We start from the raw sequence: 17,633 nt of genomic DNA, 5'->3' as shown, positions 1-17,633 counted from the left end.
TGTAAAAATCAGTTAAGATAATGCAAGTAAAGTGCTTAGCTCATTGCCTGTCTTTCAGCAAATTCTCAATGTTAAGCAACCATCCCTTCTATATGCACAGAGCTTTGTACAGTCTCCCTCTTAAATGTGAATAGACAACAAAGGATCGTCTCAGGAAAGCTTCTGATATAAAAGGCAAGTGGTTGAAAAAGAGAAAAAAGGAACTCGAAAGGCCAAAGATATTATTACTAATATCCTTAGAAATATAAAAGATATTGTACCCATGAAAAAATATAAAAGGAATATTTAAAGGACAAGAAAGCATCCTGAAAATTATATCGTTTTTCATTTAGGAAAGCAAAAATTGAAGAGTTGGAAGATAAAGGTGAGGAAATCTTCCAGGTCTAGAAAAAGGTAACAGAGATATTAAAAGTGAAAGAGAGAAAAGACAAGAAATTTAGATCAATCCAGAGGTTAAATATCTGACTTAACCAACAGGGTAACAGTTTAAAAAAAAAAAAAGGTCTCAAGATGTCACCTATACTGCAAGCCCAGAAGAAACCATTTCAAAGTGGAGCAGGACCCTGAGGGCTCCAGGGGAAATAGGAACTGATGAATCACTTATGTTTAACATTTTTGAGAGGGATTATGAGAGGCTAACAAAAAAAAATTAAGAATGATAGGTATATGAAGAGAAAAGGAAAAAACAGTAATTTTTAACACACATACAAGAAAAATCAAAAGAAAGGAAATATGATCATAATACCAGAGGGCTCAGCTGAAAACAATACCAAGTCATAATGATGAATCCTGGTAGAGCTGACTGGGGAATGGGAAGGATGGGGAAAGGGAAGGAAGGGGTAAGTGTGCTTCAGAGGAGGTGTAAACAACAGCTAAATCCTCACCTACTGTATCAAGAAGACAGTAGATAAAGTCCAAAATCAAAAGAATTAAAAAACAAAACAAAAAACAGGTGAAAGTATTTTACTGGACACTGAAACACCATTCACACATAATATGTACTGGCAAAAAATATGATATTGGAACCCTCACATAATACTGGTGGGATTATAAAATGGTATAGCTGCTGTGGAAAACAAGTTTGGCAGTTCCTGAAATTAATCAGAGTTACATTATGATCTAGTAATTTCACTCCTAGGTATATACCCAGAAATTTGTACATGAATGTTTATAGCAGCATTATCCATAACAGCCAAAGAACGGAAACATCTCAAATGTCCATCAACTGATGAACGCATAAACAAAATGTGGTATATCCATATAATGGAATATTATTCAGCCATAGAAAGAAATGAGGTACTGATACATGTTACAACATGGATAAACCTAGAAAACTTTACTATGTAAAGTGAAAGAAACCAGACACAAAAGACCACTTATTGTATCATCTCACTTATATGAAATGTCCATAATAGGCAAACCCATAGAAACAAGTAGATTCCTGGTTGCCAGGGGCTTGCAGGGGGTGGGGGAGGGAGGGCAAAGATGGAAAATGACTACTAATAGGAACAGGATTTCTTGTTTGGGTGATAAAAATATTATGAATCAGATAATAATGATAGTTGCACAACTTTGTGATTATATTGAAAACTACTGAATTATAAATTTTATGGTGCATGAATTATAACTCTATAAAAATAAAGAAAACAAAAGTATGATACTGAAGAATATAGAGTACACCACCAGAAGGGCTAAAAGAACTGAAAATGGTTTTCTGTAGGGAATGAGAACCAAGGTGGGAAAGGGGGGGCAAGGAACTGCTGTGTTCTGCTATAAGCTCTGCAGTACTCTTCTTAAACTATTTATATGTACTGTTTTGTAAAATGTAAATTTAAAATTTTAAATGGTGGGTCACATGGTAATTCCATTCGTAATTTTTTGAGGAACCTCCACACTACCTTCCATAGCGGCTGCACCAATCTGCATTCCCACCAACAGTGGTGTATGAGGGTTCCTTTTTCTCCACAGCCTCTCCAACAGTTGTTATTATTTGTCTTGTTGATGACAGCCATTCTGACTGGGGTGAGGTGATATCTCATTGTGGTTTTTATTTGCATTTCTCTGATGATTAGTGATGTTGAGCATTTTTCATATGTCTACTGGCCATATGTATGTCCTCTTTGGAGAAATGTCTCTTCAGGTCCTCTGCCCATTTTTTAATTGGATTGTTTGTAATCCATCTCCTGGGCATCTACCCAAAAAATCTTAAAACATTTATCTGTAAAGGTATATGTGCTCCAATGTTCACTGCAGCTTTATTTACAGTGGCCAAGACATGGAAACAACCAAAGTGTCCTTCGATAGATGATTGGATAAAGAAGTGTGGTATATATACACAATGGAATACTATTCTGCCATAGGAAAAGCTGAAATAGTACAATTTGTGACAACATGGATGGATCTTGAGATTATAATGCTAAGCGAAATAAGTCAGAAAAAATAGAGACCATATGATTTCACTGATATGTGGTATATAAAACTGAAAACAAAGGAACAAGAAAAACAAATGAAGAAACAAAAACTCATAGACACAGACAATAGTTTAGTGGTTACCAGAGGGTAAGGGGGAGTGGGGTGATAGATGAGGGTAAAGGGGATCCAATATATGGTGATGGAAAGAGAACTGACTATGGTGAACACACAATGTGATATATAGATGATGTATTACGGAATTGTACACCTTAAATGTATGTAACTTTGCTAATAATTGTCACCCCAATAAACTTTAATTAAAAAAAAAACTTTAAATTGTGAATCTTATGCCACATACAACTGAGGTCACATGGTTCTTGACTTTTTCTATCTGACTTACTTAGCTTAGCATGATAACCTCAAGATCCATATTGTCGCAATGGCAGTATTTCATCTTTTCTTACAGCTGAGTAATTTTCTAATGCATACATGTACCCCATCTTCTTCATCCAATCATCTTAATTACAAAACAGAAATTTGGGCCCATAAATAAACCCACAGATATATCATCAATTAATTTATGACAAAGTAGCCAAGAATATACACTAGGAAAAGGACAGTCTCTTCAGTAAACAGTTTTGGGAAAACTGGACAGCCACATGCAAAAGAATGAAATTGGACCCCTAACTTATACCAAAAGTTAACTCAAATGGACTAAAGACTTGAACATAAGACATGAAATCATAAAACTCCTAGAAGAACACTGGGGGTAATCTCCTTCACATCGGTCTTGCCAATGATTTTTAGATTTGACATCAAAAGCAAAGGTAACAAAAGTAAAAATAAACAAGTGGGACTACATTAAACTAAAAGGCTTCTATATAGCAAAGGATACTATCAACAAAATGAAAAAGCAACAAAATGGGAGGAAATATTTTCCAATCATATAAGGGGTTAATATCCATAATATAGGAAAAACTCATACAAGTTAATACCAAAATAACAAACAATCCAATTAAAAAGGAGCAAATAAACTGAACAGACATTTTTCCAAAGAAGATATCCAAATGACCAACAGGAACATGAAAAGATGCTCAACGTCACTAATCGTCAGGGAACTGCAATTCAAAACCACAATAAGATACCACCTCACACTTGGTAGAATGGCTATTATATAAAAAAAAAAAAAAGATTAAGTGTTGGCAAGGAAGAGGAGAAAAGGAAACCCTCATGCAATGTTGTTGGTAATGTAAACTGGTACACCCACTATGGAAGTTCCTCAAAAAATTAAAAAATAGAACTACCACATAATCCAGAATCCACTTCTGGGTACATATCCAAAGGAAAGGAAATTACTATCTTGAAAAGACATCTGCACCCCGCCCCCCATGTTCATTGCAGCATTATTTACAATAGTCAAGACATGGAAACAACTTAAGTGCCCATCACTGAAAGAAAATGTGGTATATTTATACAACAGTACATAATTCATCCATAAAAGAAGTAAATCCTGACATTTGTGAAAACAGGGATGGATGTTGAGGGCATTATGCTAAATGAAATAAGCCAGACAGAGAAAGACAAATACTATATGATTTCACGTAAATGTGGATTTAAAAAACAACAACAAAAACCCTTCATAGATACAGAGAACAGATTGGTGGCTGTCAGAAGGGGAACAGGGGATGGGGGTGGGTGGGTAGGGATGGGTGAAGGAGGTCAAAGTTACATTTATATCTTCTAGTTATAAGATAAATAAATTCTGGGGATGTAATGTACAGCATGGTGACCATAGTTAACAATATTATATTGCATATTTGAAAATTGCTAGGAGAGAAGATTGTTAAGATTTCTCATCACAAGAAAAAAATTTAATTATGTGAGGTGATGGATGTTAACTAAATTTAATGTGGTGATCATTTTCCAATATATACAAATATCAAATCATTACACTGAACACCATAAACTAACACAATGTTACATGTCAACACATTTTTTTAAAAAAGAAGAAAACTGTGCAAGTATTTGAAGAATTAAATTTTTTAAAGGTTGCTGGCAGTCAAGGGAAAAATTTTCCATGGGTAAAAAGGAATGTGAAAATCTGGAGTAAAGGTAAAAATTTACATCTATTGGGTTAGAAAAGAACGTGAGATCAAACAGGAAAACACATGTTTTTAAAGTAATAATCTCTATCTTTGACTCTTAATTGCATCTTTATGCATTTAAAGAACTGATTATTCACAAACGTCATTAGAAAATGTTTTTTAAAGTTTAAATAAGATGCTTTTTAAAAAAAGGAATCAATTGCCTATTCATATCCTTACAACTTTTACTAATTATTTTATTATATGAACAAAGTACTGTTTAGAAAAGCCACATCTGCCTGAAATAAACCCAACCATATTAATTTTAAATGCTTACATTGGTCCACCAATAGAAAAAGGTTTAAATAGATTAAAGAATAATTAATTGTTCCTAGAAGTATGATTTCTCAGTTGTAGGAAGAATGTTACTATAAGCAAGCTTTTTATTAAAAAAATATAAAAACACAATCTAAGTTACTATGTATAAATTCAAATATATACATATGTGATGATTGAGAAAAATAAGCATTTTAAAGTTCTATTATTTAATGACATTTCTTTTTAGCCTGCGATGTTTCCAATGACATTACAATGATTAATCAGAATCAAAGAGTGCTGTATCTCAAAGAAAGTGGCAGAAATGAAATGATAAGCTCTGGAAAATTAGACTATATGTCTCAAAAAGTAGCTCACAGGATGAAGATACTGATGTCAAACACAAGCAGAGTTTGAACAAACAAACTGCTTTAAGAGAAACATGACAAGTGAATGTAACATGTGTTCCTAATTAAAATCTTGCACTAGAAAAAGAATTTTTTTTCTTTTGATATAAAGGACATTATTGGGAAAATTGGTGAAATCTGAATAAGGTCTATAGATTAAATAACAGCATTGCAGCAATGTTAATTTCCTGATTTTGATGATTGTGTTGTGTTTATTTAAGAGACTGTCTGTTTGCAGGAAATATATATTAAAGAATTTAGGGATAAAGTATCATCATATCTGCAATTTACTCTCAAATGAGTCAAAATAAAATGTATGTATATACACATATATTAACACACACAGAGACACTGATACAACACACACAGGGGAAGAGTATATGGAAATTATTTGCATTACTTTTGCAACTTTTATATATCTGATATTATAAAAACCAAATAAAAAATGTCTTGAGAAAATTGTTCTAAGAAATTTGATGGAATTTATTATATTTTTATATATTTAATTTTATTTTATACACTGTGACTTTAAATTATCACATCAAATATAAGTAGACATTTGACTATTTCACCTCCATCCCTATTAGTAAAAAAACCTTTTTTTAAATGGACCTAATTGGGAAAATGCTGGTGATGGAGAATAACCTTATGCTTAGGATCACATTATACTGAGGCATACAAAGCCAGCTTCCAGATAAACACCCTCAAGGCTGAAGAAAACACCCGGAACTAATTTCTGCACAGTAACAAAAAAATAGCAGTTCTTGATGACTTTCAGGCACATATATAACATCTGTCAATCAGCATTCTGGCCCTTAGCTTAAAATAACCCAGTTTAATCAGTCTAGTCATGGCCAAAGAGAAACAGGGTTGAGCTATTTTCAGCTGTAGCCCCAGCAAGAAGCTAAGTATATTATATACTATATTCAATAGTCAAAAAACATATAGTATTTACTTCTAGGGCCAAAGATTAGCACCAACCAGGAAAAACTAGTTCACCTGAAACTAACTAACGACCTACATTATATTTCACTTAATTTTTCAAATACAAATGAGATAACAGACTCTCTGCCACATATTATACTCCCCCATGAAAGAATTATTATTTCATTATCCTTTTTATGCCTTACTGCTGCCTAGAGAATAAAACTCAAACTCACATAAAGCCCGCCTCAATTTGACCTCTACTAACCGTTTAATCTAATTTTCTATATTGTATGCTGCATATAAATTAGACCAATTGTTCCAAGCAGATGATCTGTGCTTTTCTTCCTGTGTTCTCCATGTTACAAATGTAATAAACATTTGAGGGTCCCGTCTTATCTGACTTCTTAACAACACTGACACTTGTCCATTTCTTCCCCTTTGCAGACTCATCCTCCTCTACCTGGCTAAGTATTAGAAAGTCCTCAATAATTGGCCCTACTCTTCTTACCTTACACCATATATAAAAATTAACTCAACATGGATATCAAAATTCAGAAAACCTAAACGTAAGAGCTAAAACTAGGAAACTCCTAGAAGAAAACATAGGCAAAAGTTTCATGACATTGGATTTGGCAATGATTTCTTGGGTATGACAAAACCACAGCAACAAAAGGAAAAGTAGATAAATTGGACTTCATTAAAAATTTAAAACTTTTTATTCAAAAACACTATTAATAGAGTAAAAACGCAACCCACAGAATGAGAGAAAATACTTGCAAATCATCTATCTGAAAAGGGATCACTATCCAGAGTATATAAAGAACTACAACTCAATAACAAAAACCCAACCAATTCAAAACTGGGCAATGGACTCGAATAGACATTTCTCCAAAGATATACATACAAATAGCCAATGAGCATATGAAAAGATGCCCAACATCACTAACTATCAGGGAAATGAAAATCCAAACCAAAATGAGATATACCACTTCACATCCATAAGAGTGGCTATCATTAAAAAAAAATAAAGAAAAAAAAAATAACAAGTGTTAGCAAAGACAAGGAGAAATTGGAACCCTTGTGCATTGCTGGTGGGAAAGTAAAATGGTGCAGGCACTGAGGAAAACAGTTTGGTGGTTACCGAAAAAGTTAAACACCATGTTAAGAGCAGCATTATTCATAATAGCCTAAAGATGGAAACAAACCAAGTGTCCACCAATGGATGAATGGACAAATCTTACTTACCTAAAAGGTGATACTTATCCTGAAATGGATAAATGTAGTATAGCCATAAAACAGAATATTATTCAGCCTTAAAAAGGAATGAAATTCTGACACATGCTACAACATGGATGAATCTTAAAGACATTACATTAAGTGAAAGGAGCCAGACACAAAAGGAGTGTATAATTCCACTTATATGATGTAAAATAGGAAGGAAGCCCCTTTTCTCCCCTCTTCTTGCCTGTCTCCTAATGGTAGAAACTAATAGCAAGCCACCTAACATAGCCTGAGAAACAGAATTTGTATAGTCCCAGCTCCAGAATCAAAGCAGAACATACAAAGGTGTATTTGGAGCTGAGAGAATGTTACAGAATTACCATAGTACTTAATTTTAAAGCTTAGATGGTTAGAGAATTCAAAATTCAAAATCATTGTCCCTTATAACTTTGAAGTCATCTGCTCCTTTTCCGTCTATCACCCAGTGTTATTCACAGTAGGTCTAATTCTTGCTCTAGTGATTTACATAGTTCATCAGATGCTCCTATGTTTCACTACCTACATAGACCAATGTAAAAACTAACAATTTGCTCTTTTTCTTATTAAAATAGTAAATGATTTGGTAATTTATGTAATGTGAAAATATACTTTAAGAAAAATAAGACCATATTGTAGCACTATTTTGCAACTATCTTTTGTTCATGGAACATTTCGTTAACTTTTTTAACCGAGTAAGTATTATTCCACACTTCAATGGCCGCAAAGTCTCCCTTCATGTGGATGGCAGCACAGTTGAACCAGTCCCCCAACTGTAGACATTATTATCATTCAAGCTTTGTGCTATTATAAATAACACAAAATAAACTTCCTTACAGATGAATATTTACACAAGCTCACGTGCATACTTCTAGGATAAATTTCTAGATATAGAATTGCAGGGTCAAAGCACATTTTAAGGCTTTTAAAAAGACATACTGCCAAATTTCCATTCAAAAGGTCACACTAACATATTCCTACAAGCAGAAAGAATCCAAATTATCCCACACTACAGCCAATAGTAAGTATTTTCAATCTTTTATAAATGTGAAGAAAATTGTAAAATCTTACTGAAGCACATAAAACAACTAGACAAATGGAAAGGCATATCACGGTCTTAAGGATGCCACTTACATTATGGCAGTCAAGATACCCCAAAGAGCCCTTCCAATGCAAAATAGATAGGTTCTGGAAAATGTACAGTGTGTTTTAAACATATTGCTGGGATTCTGAGAGTAGGGGAATTCTCTAAGGACCACTTAAGAAAAAGGCAAGGGTAAAGGGTAGAAATCATGAGTCTACTTGATATGAAAGCTGGGAGCTCTGATCTATCCATGAACTGGAGAAAAATCATGCCTTCAGGGCAAATATCAATGCTAGCCCTGCAACTGAGATACTATGGTTGAGGCCAGAAGCAAGGTGGTTGAGCTCAAACTGATGCTTCCGCATTGAGCCTGGCTCTCTCGAAGACGAAGACGGCTAAAGTGGTCCCAAGTCAGTACAAGTGTCAGATTGCAGAACAAATCTTTGGAGGACAGAATCCCCAAGTTAAGTCCTTGTAAGTCCCATCGATCAAGGGGGGAAAAAAATACAAATTCACACTTACAGATAAGTAAGTAATTGAGGTCGCAAGCTAAATTTAAACACCTATTCCTACAGAAGAACAATTATTATAAGGTATATATTATATGTATTTTAAAGCACATAGGACATTCAATTAAACTGCACAGGTGCATATGTATAATGAGCTAAGTGCAGGAATGATCACCACTGGGTCAATGGTGGGTATCTTCGAGTGATTTTAAATTTCTCCTTATACTATTACATAATGTTTGAATTTTTTAAATGAGTATGCATTATTTATATAACTATAAAGAAGCTACTTTTATTATAAGGGAAAAATATTTCAGTGTAAGCTCATTCTACACATATAGACTAAAAAGCAGGCTCTGAAGTCAGGCCGTTTTATGGGTCTGAGGCTTCTGGATTTAAATCTCAGTTCCAAACCATATTAATAAGCTGTGTATGTTGAGAAAGTTATTTAAGCTTCCTATCTATGCCTAAGTTTCTTCCCCTGTAAAATGGGGACAGTAATAGCACCTTCCCTCAGGAGGTCGTTGTTGGGAATAAATCACATAATGCATATAAAACATACATTACAGTATCTAATCCAGCACAGAGTAGTTACTGGATGCATAGAAATTACCATTAACATAACCATCATTATGTGTTTCTATAATACATAATGTTCAAGTACTTAAAGTCTCTAGCGTAACTCTAAGACAACAAAGGAGATAAAAGAAAAAAAAAGGTACACAGAAGAAATTTTAGCCTCTGACACGTATAGGTACAGCAAACAATAAACACAATTTATTCCTATCCAGATAAACATAAAACCTTACATTTAAAGGCCTATTTACCTCAGTTCCATTTACTCAATACATCATATCCAGCTTCAAACAAAAATTACAAAGCATACTAATACACAAAGCACAGTTTAAAGAGACAGAGGAAACAGTACAACCAGTTTCACATATGGCAGAGATGTTGGATTTATGAGACCAGGAATTTAAAACAACTATGGTGAACATGCTAAGGTCTCTAATGGAAAAAGTGAACAACATGCAAGAATAGATGGGTAATATAAGCAGAGAGATAGAAACTTTAAGAAGTAATCAAAAGGAAAAGCTAGAAATAAAAAATACTGTAATGGAAATAAAAAATGCCTTTGATGGGCTCATCAGTAGACTGGACATAACTGAGGAAAGAATCAGTGAACTTGACTATCAGTATAAACTTCCAAAATTGAAACAGAAATAGAAAAGAGAATGAAAAAAGAACAGAATATCCAAGAATTGTGGAACAATTACAAAAGTGTAACATATACACAAGGGGAATACCAGAAGGAAAAGAAAAAGAGAAAGGAACAGAAGAAATATTGAAGCAATGACTGAGAATTTCCCAAAATTCATGATAGACATCAAGCCTCAGATTCCAGAAGCTCAGAGATCACCAAGCAAGATAGCTAAAAATTTATACCTAGGCATATTATATTCACACTGCAGAAAATCAAAGACCAAAACAAACAAACAAACAAACAAACACAAAATAACTTAAAGCCAGAAGAGAAAACACCTTTCTACAGAGGGACAAGGATAAGAATTACATTGGACTTCTTTTCAGAAATCATGCAAGCAACAAGAGTGTGGAGAGAAATATTTGAAATGGTGTGGGGGGTCGGGGGGGAAAGCACCAACCTACAATTCTGTATCCAATTAAATTATCCTTCAAAAGTACAGGAGATATAAAGACTTTCTGAGACAAACAAAAGTTTAAGCAATTTGTCATCAGTAGACCTCCCTTGCAAGAGATGCTAAAAAAACAAAAAAAAACTTCAGAAAGAAGGAAAATGATATAGATCAGAAACTCATATCTACATAAAGAAAGGAAGAGTGTTAGAGAAGGAATAAAAGAAGGCAAAGTAAATTTTTTTATTTTTCTTATTCTTAACTGATCTAACAGATAACCATTTGCTCAAAATAATAACAACAACAATATAGTTAATGACTAGAGCTTATAGATAAGTGAAATGAATGACAGCAGTGTTATAAAGGACAGGAGGGAGGAACTGGGAATACTATAAGGTATTTGCATTATCTGTGAAGTAAGTAGTACGTTATTTGAAGGAGGGTTTGGATTAGTTGTAAATGTATATTGCACCCTCAAGGGCAAACACTAAAAAAATAAATAAAATAAAATTTAAAGAAGTAAAGCTGATATGCTAGAAGACGAAAAATAGAATCATATAAAATGCTCCATTAAAACCTCTGAAGGAAGAAAACAAACAGAAAAGGCAGAAAAAGAGTGGAAGACAAAAGAAGAAACAAAAAATAAGGGCAAAGAATAGAAAACAGAAACAAATATGGTAGATATTAATCCAACTATATCACTAATCACTCAAACATCAATGGTCTAAATAAACTACTTAAAAGAGACATTATCAGAATGAATTAAAAAACCAAGACCCAATTAAACTTGGGTCTACTAACTAAATGTTGTCTACAATAAATCAACTTCTAAGGTAAACAGATTAAAAGAGAAGCGATGGAAAAGATATGGCATGCAAACACTAACCAAAAAAAGCCAGAATGTATATAGTAATTTCAGACAAAGCAGACTTTACAGCAAGGAACATTGTCACAGATAAAGAGGGGCATTACATAATGATAAAGGGGTCAATTCTCTAAAGACGTAACATTCTCTAATGTGTATGAGCCTAACAACAGAGTATCAAAATATTTGAGGCAAAAACTGATTGAATTGCATGAAGAAATGGGTAAATTCACTAAATAGCTAGAGACTACCAAACCTCTACCAGCAGTTGGCAGACCCAGCTGGCAAAAACTCAGTCAGGACACAGCTGAAATGAACAGCACCATCAGTCAACTTGATTTACAGAATACGTCATCCAGCACCAACAGATTACACGTTCTTCCCAGGCTCACATATAACATTCACTATCACAGACCACAGTAGGGACATAAAACATATCTTAGTAAATTTCAAAAACTGAAATTATACAAAGTACAGAATTAAACTGGAAATCAATAATAGATAGCTAGAAAACCCCAAAATACTAGGTCATTAAACAACATGCTTCTCAACAACACATGGGTCAAAGGAGTCTCAAGAGAAATTTTAAAATATTTGAACAAATGAAAATACAACTTATCAAAAGTTGTGGAATTCAGCAAAAGCAGTGCTTAAAAGAAAAATTTATAGCATTGAATGCATATACTACAAAAGAAAAATGATCTAAAATCAATAACCTAAGCTTCCAATTTAGGAAACCAGAAAAGAGTAAATTAAATCCAAAGTAAGCAGAAGGAAAGAAATAAAAATTAGAGCAGAAATCAATGAAATTAAAAATAGGAAGCAAACCAGAAGCAAAAATGGGTTCTTTAAAGAGATCAATCAAATTGATGAATTTCTAGCCAGGTTAACAAGAAAAAAAGAGAAAACACAAATTACTAATTATCAGAAATGAAAGTGGGGCCCATCACTACTGAGTCTGTGGACATTAAAAAGATAATAAAGGAATTATTGTGAACAACTCTATGCCGACAAATTTGATAGCCTAGATGAAATGGACCAATTCCTTAAAAGATATCATCTACCTTAAAAGACAAAACTCGTATAATGAGAAATAGATCATCTGAATAGTCCTACATCTATTAAAGAAATTGAATTAATAATTAATATCCTTTTAAAACAAAGCTTTGGGCCCCGATGGGTTCATTGGTAAATTTTACCAAACATTTAAGGAAGAAATTATACTAATTCTCTAGACAATCTCTTCCAAAAAACTGAAGCAGAGACAATGCTGCATAACTCATTCTATGAGGTCAACATTACCCCGATACCCAAACCAGACAAAGACACTGTAAGAAAGGAAAAGTACAGACCAACACCTCTAATGAATATAGATTCAAAGTTCCTCAAGAAAGTATTAGTAAATCAAATCTAGCAATGGAGTAAAAACAAACAAACAAAAAAACTATACACTGCAACCAAGTGGGATTTATTCCAGGCACACAAGGCTGGTTCAACATTAGAAAATCAATTAATGTAACCCATCACATCAATAGGCTAAAAAAGAAAAATTGTATGATCATATCATTAGATGTAGAAAAGGCATCTAACAAAATCCAACTCTCATCCGTGACAAAAACTTTCAGCCAACTAGGAATAGAGGAGACTTCCTCAACGTGGTAAAGATCATCTACAAAAAACCTACAGCCCACATCATTCTTAATGGTAAGGAACTAGTGCTTTCCCACTAAGATAGGGGACAAGGCAAGGATGTCTATTCTCATCACACCTGTTCTAATCATACTGGAAGCCCTCACTAGTACAGTAAGGTAAGAAAGGGAAATAAAAGATATACAGGCTGGGAAGGAAGAAATAAAAGGTCTTTCTTTACACATGACATGACCATCTATGTAAAAAATCCCAAAGAATCAACAAAAAAATCCTGAAACAAATAAGCAATCATAGCAAGGATGCAGGATACAAAGTTAACACACAAAAGTCAATGGCTTTGTTATATACCAGCAATGAACAATTAGAATTTGAAATAATACCATTTACATTAGAAATAAAAAAGTATATACTTAGGTATAAATCTAACAAAATATATATACATACAAGATCTAGATGAGGAATATTACAAAACTCTTATGAAAAGAAATCAAAGAAGATCTAAATAAATGGAACAACTCTCTGTACATGGATAAGGAGATTCAATATTGCCAAGATATCAGTTCTTCACAACTTGATCTACAGGTGCAATGTAATCCCAATCAAAATCCAAGCAAGTTATTTTGAGATATCGACAAACTAATTCTAAAGTTTATACGGAGAGGCGAAGGACCCAAAATAGCTAACACAATATGGAGGGAGGACCACGTCAGAAGACTGACACCACCCAACGTCAGGACTTATTGCAAAGGAAACCGTAATCAAGACAGTGTAGTACTGGCGCAAGAATACACAAACGTAGATCAATGGAAAAGAATAAAGAGCCTAGAAATAGATCCACACAAATACAGTCGACTTATCTTTGACAGAGGAACAAAGGTAATTCAATAGAGAAAAGATAGTCTTTTTATTTGTTTCAGGTGTACAAAACAATGTAATAGTTACACACTTATACCCTCACAAAGTGATGACCTCCTCCCCCAATCTACTACCCCTCTGACATCGTATACAGCTGTTACAGTTCCACTGACTCTATTCCCTATGCTGTACTCCACATCCTGTGACTATATATATATATAAAATTATAGTTGACATTATTATTCAGCTTCAGCTTCAGGTGGACACTGCAGTGGTCAGGCATGTACATATCCATGAAGTGGTCTCCCCATTAAGAAAGGATAGTCTTTTGAACAAACTGTCCTGGAATGAATCTAGACACAGACTTTACACCTTTCACAACACCAAAACCAAGATGTCCTTCAGTAGATGAATGGATAAACAAACTGTGGTCCATCCATACTCTGGAATATAACTCAGCACTAGAAAGTTATCAAGCCACAAAAAGATACGGAGGAACTTTCAATGCATAGTGCTAAGTGAAAGAACCCACGTTCAAAAGCCTACATAATGTGTAACTCCAACTACTATATGCCATTTTGGCAAAGGCAACTATGGAGACAATAAAAAGATCAGTGGTTGCCAGGGATTCAGGAAAAAAGGAGAGAAGATGCATGGGTAGAGTACAGAGGATTTTTAGGGCAGGGGAACTATTCTGTATGATACTATTATGGAATCACGCCATTATACATTTGGTAAAATCCATAGGTGCACAATGCAAAGAATGAACCATCAACTATGGATGTTAGGTAATAATAACATACCAATATTGATGAGGATTGAGCTCTATGAAATGATATGGAATGATTTCCAGGATATATTGTTAAGTGAAAAGCAATGGGAAAGAGTACCAATATTATTTTCCCACCCCTTTTGTGTAAAAAAGAAGAAATAAGGAAAAAATTACATATATCTGCTCGTTTGTGCAAAAAGAAACAGGAAAAATATGCCCAGACTCAACAAATGGTGCTAGAACAACTCGCTATTCACATGCAAAAGAATGAAGGTGGACCTCTTCCTTATACCATACATAAAAATTAACTCAAAATAGTCTTAGATACAACACTAAAGCACAGGTAACAAAATAAAAGCATAGATAAATTAGATTTCATGAAATGTAAAACCTTTTATGCATGAAAAGACACCATCAAGAAAGTGAAAAGAGAACTCACTAAGAGAAAATATTTGCAAATCACATATAAGAACTCTTATAATGCAATGCTAAAAACAAAAATAAGCCAATTAAAATGGGCATAAGATCAGAATACACATTTTTCACACACAAATAAAACACACACACACACACACACACACACACACACGGCCAACAAACACATGAAAAGATTGTGGCTAAACACCATCCAGCAATTGGAGAAATGCAAATCAAAACTACAGTGATATACTACATTACACCCACTAGGATGACTAAAATAAAACAGACAATAAGGTGTGTTGGTGAAGATGTGAAGAAATTGGAACTCTCATATAGTACTAGTGGGAATATAAAATGATGTCGCCACTTTGGAAAAGGGTCTGGCAGCTGGTCAAAAAGTTAAACAAAGATACCACATGACCCAGCAGTTCTATACTATCTTTGCAACTCTTCTGTAAACCTAAAATAATTTCAATAAAAAGTTTAAACAATAAAGGAACCAATGTTTAAAAGATTATTTTGTAAATTAGTGTACTCTTCAAATTAAAGTCAAACCATTAAACTCAATTTCTAAACCTACTTACTGCACCAATAAACAGTTTCAATTAAGTTACTTTGAGATAGAGTATTACTACACACTCTTTGCACTTAATGATTCTTGGAAAGTGATCCAGAACAATGAAAGATAATGTTTGAGGGAAACTATTTGCATATGGTAAACAAGATTTTGGAAGCTTATGAGGAATGGTTAGAAGAAGACTAGTAAGTAACACTTATGGGGTGATCACTTCGTAAGTTACATAAATGCCTAATCACTATGGTGTACACCTCAAACGAATATAGTTTGTCAACTGTATGTCAACTGTAATTGAAAAAAAATTTTTGATTTTTAAAAAAAGACTAGTAAAATGGAATAAAGTTCGATTTAAATGATTAAAATTACCATACTAACAGCATCCTATAAACCAAGGGGAAACCTAGAAGGTTCATTTTAGAAGGACAGCTATGGCAATACCACAGACAAAGGACCAGAAGGGGCGAGGAAAGTGTTAGGGGCCATCACAAAAGCCTCCACCACAGGTTCCCAATCTTTCTGGGTTTACAAGGCCCCTGATAAGTCAGTAATTTTTTCACAGGCCAAAAGACATAGTACCTAACCATTCTGAGTATTAAGTAGTCAGATCCAAACAACTTCAGAAGGATGTGTGTCCTAACAATTTAGCACCCGGGTTGGGCACCGCACAACTTCACAAACCTTAGAATCAGGTGGGACATTGCCCTCCTCTTTTCACGCTCCATATAGATTTTCTCATGGTACTTGCTTTTTGTCATTGCAACTACCAAAAACTCTGCTTTGTATCATCGGTATCATTGAAAGGAACGTAGCAATCTAATTTTGAAAATGAACTGTCCCAAACTAGTGGTTTGTATGGTTCTCCACAGATGTTGCTGTGTTGCCCTCAAAAATGGTAAGCCTTTATTGGAACACAAGTGAGTTCTCTGCAGTGCCTTCTGGATTCCAAAGTGAACCATGGACCTTGGCAAAAGATGACAAAGGATGTCACAAAGGCAGTGGCAACAGAAAAATTGGAGTGAAAATTACAGCACACTTCAGAAGACAAAAATCAGATCTGAGTCTTTTCTAGTACGAGACTTTATCCAATGCCATACTTTTTTTCAATAATAAAAATCCTCTTTGAGTTAAGTTCTAAGAAAAGTCTCTGCCAATAAATCTGGATATTTTCTTTAGCCAGAAGGAATATTATGTGAGCCCGAGTGCTTCCGTTTGCCTCAGCTGCCAGTAAACTCAGAACCAAGTCTAGTGTCCGATGGTAACTCCTCTTAAGTGCCTGGTAACATGCACTCTCTGCTCTTCTAAGACTATCTCTGCTCTATTTATATCCTAAATCAGTCAATATCGTGTTACTTTAAATTCTTAAGCTGACAAACTCTTTTGGACAAGGGCAGTGCATTAACTTTTAAAATGATAACTCCGTTGCATCAAAGTCAATCTTTTTAATTGCTATTGAGTTATTAAAGTCATTTTAAAGTGTTTTTAAGAAGTATTTAAAAATAACGGCACCAGGATTAAAAACACCAGGAAATTTTTTAATAGATCAAATTCACCAAAGAAAATTTTTAGATGCCTATTAGCAAAGCTGCCTAAAAATATCACTGTAACAGTGAAAAATGAGACACACACACACCAACATCCTGCAGTAATTTTACTGCCCCCGTTTCACAAACTCAGTCCCACTCCCTTTTAAAAATATGCAAAAGCTCTGATGGACATGAATATCCCTATTGAGCAATTCAGTTCAAAACGCTTGTACAATTTTTCCTTCAGCACACTGGCCTATTTTTATATCATGCAGTAAACTACTTCAGTGACTCTTTAGTTGAAATTTTCCACAAAATTAG

The 17,633-nt window shown here is 34.1% G+C and overlaps 1 protein-coding gene across 10 annotated transcripts in view; it reads right to left on the bottom strand.

Annotated features, from left to right (window-relative positions):
• The window catches only part of EHBP1 (EH domain binding protein 1), a 297,963-nt gene that overhangs the window by 267,693 nt on the left and 12,637 nt on the right, over window positions 1–17,633 (bottom strand). The gene's annotated exons all lie outside the window — the stretch shown is intronic.

The sequence above is a fragment of the Rhinolophus sinicus genome, linkage group LG05 (assembly GCF_036562045.2).
Source record: "Rhinolophus sinicus isolate RSC01 linkage group LG05, ASM3656204v1, whole genome shotgun sequence".
Lineage (NCBI taxonomy): Eukaryota > Metazoa > Chordata > Mammalia > Chiroptera > Rhinolophidae > Rhinolophus > Rhinolophus sinicus.
Note: the sequence above shows the minus strand (reverse complement) of the source record. Positions and strands in the feature narration are given on the sequence as shown.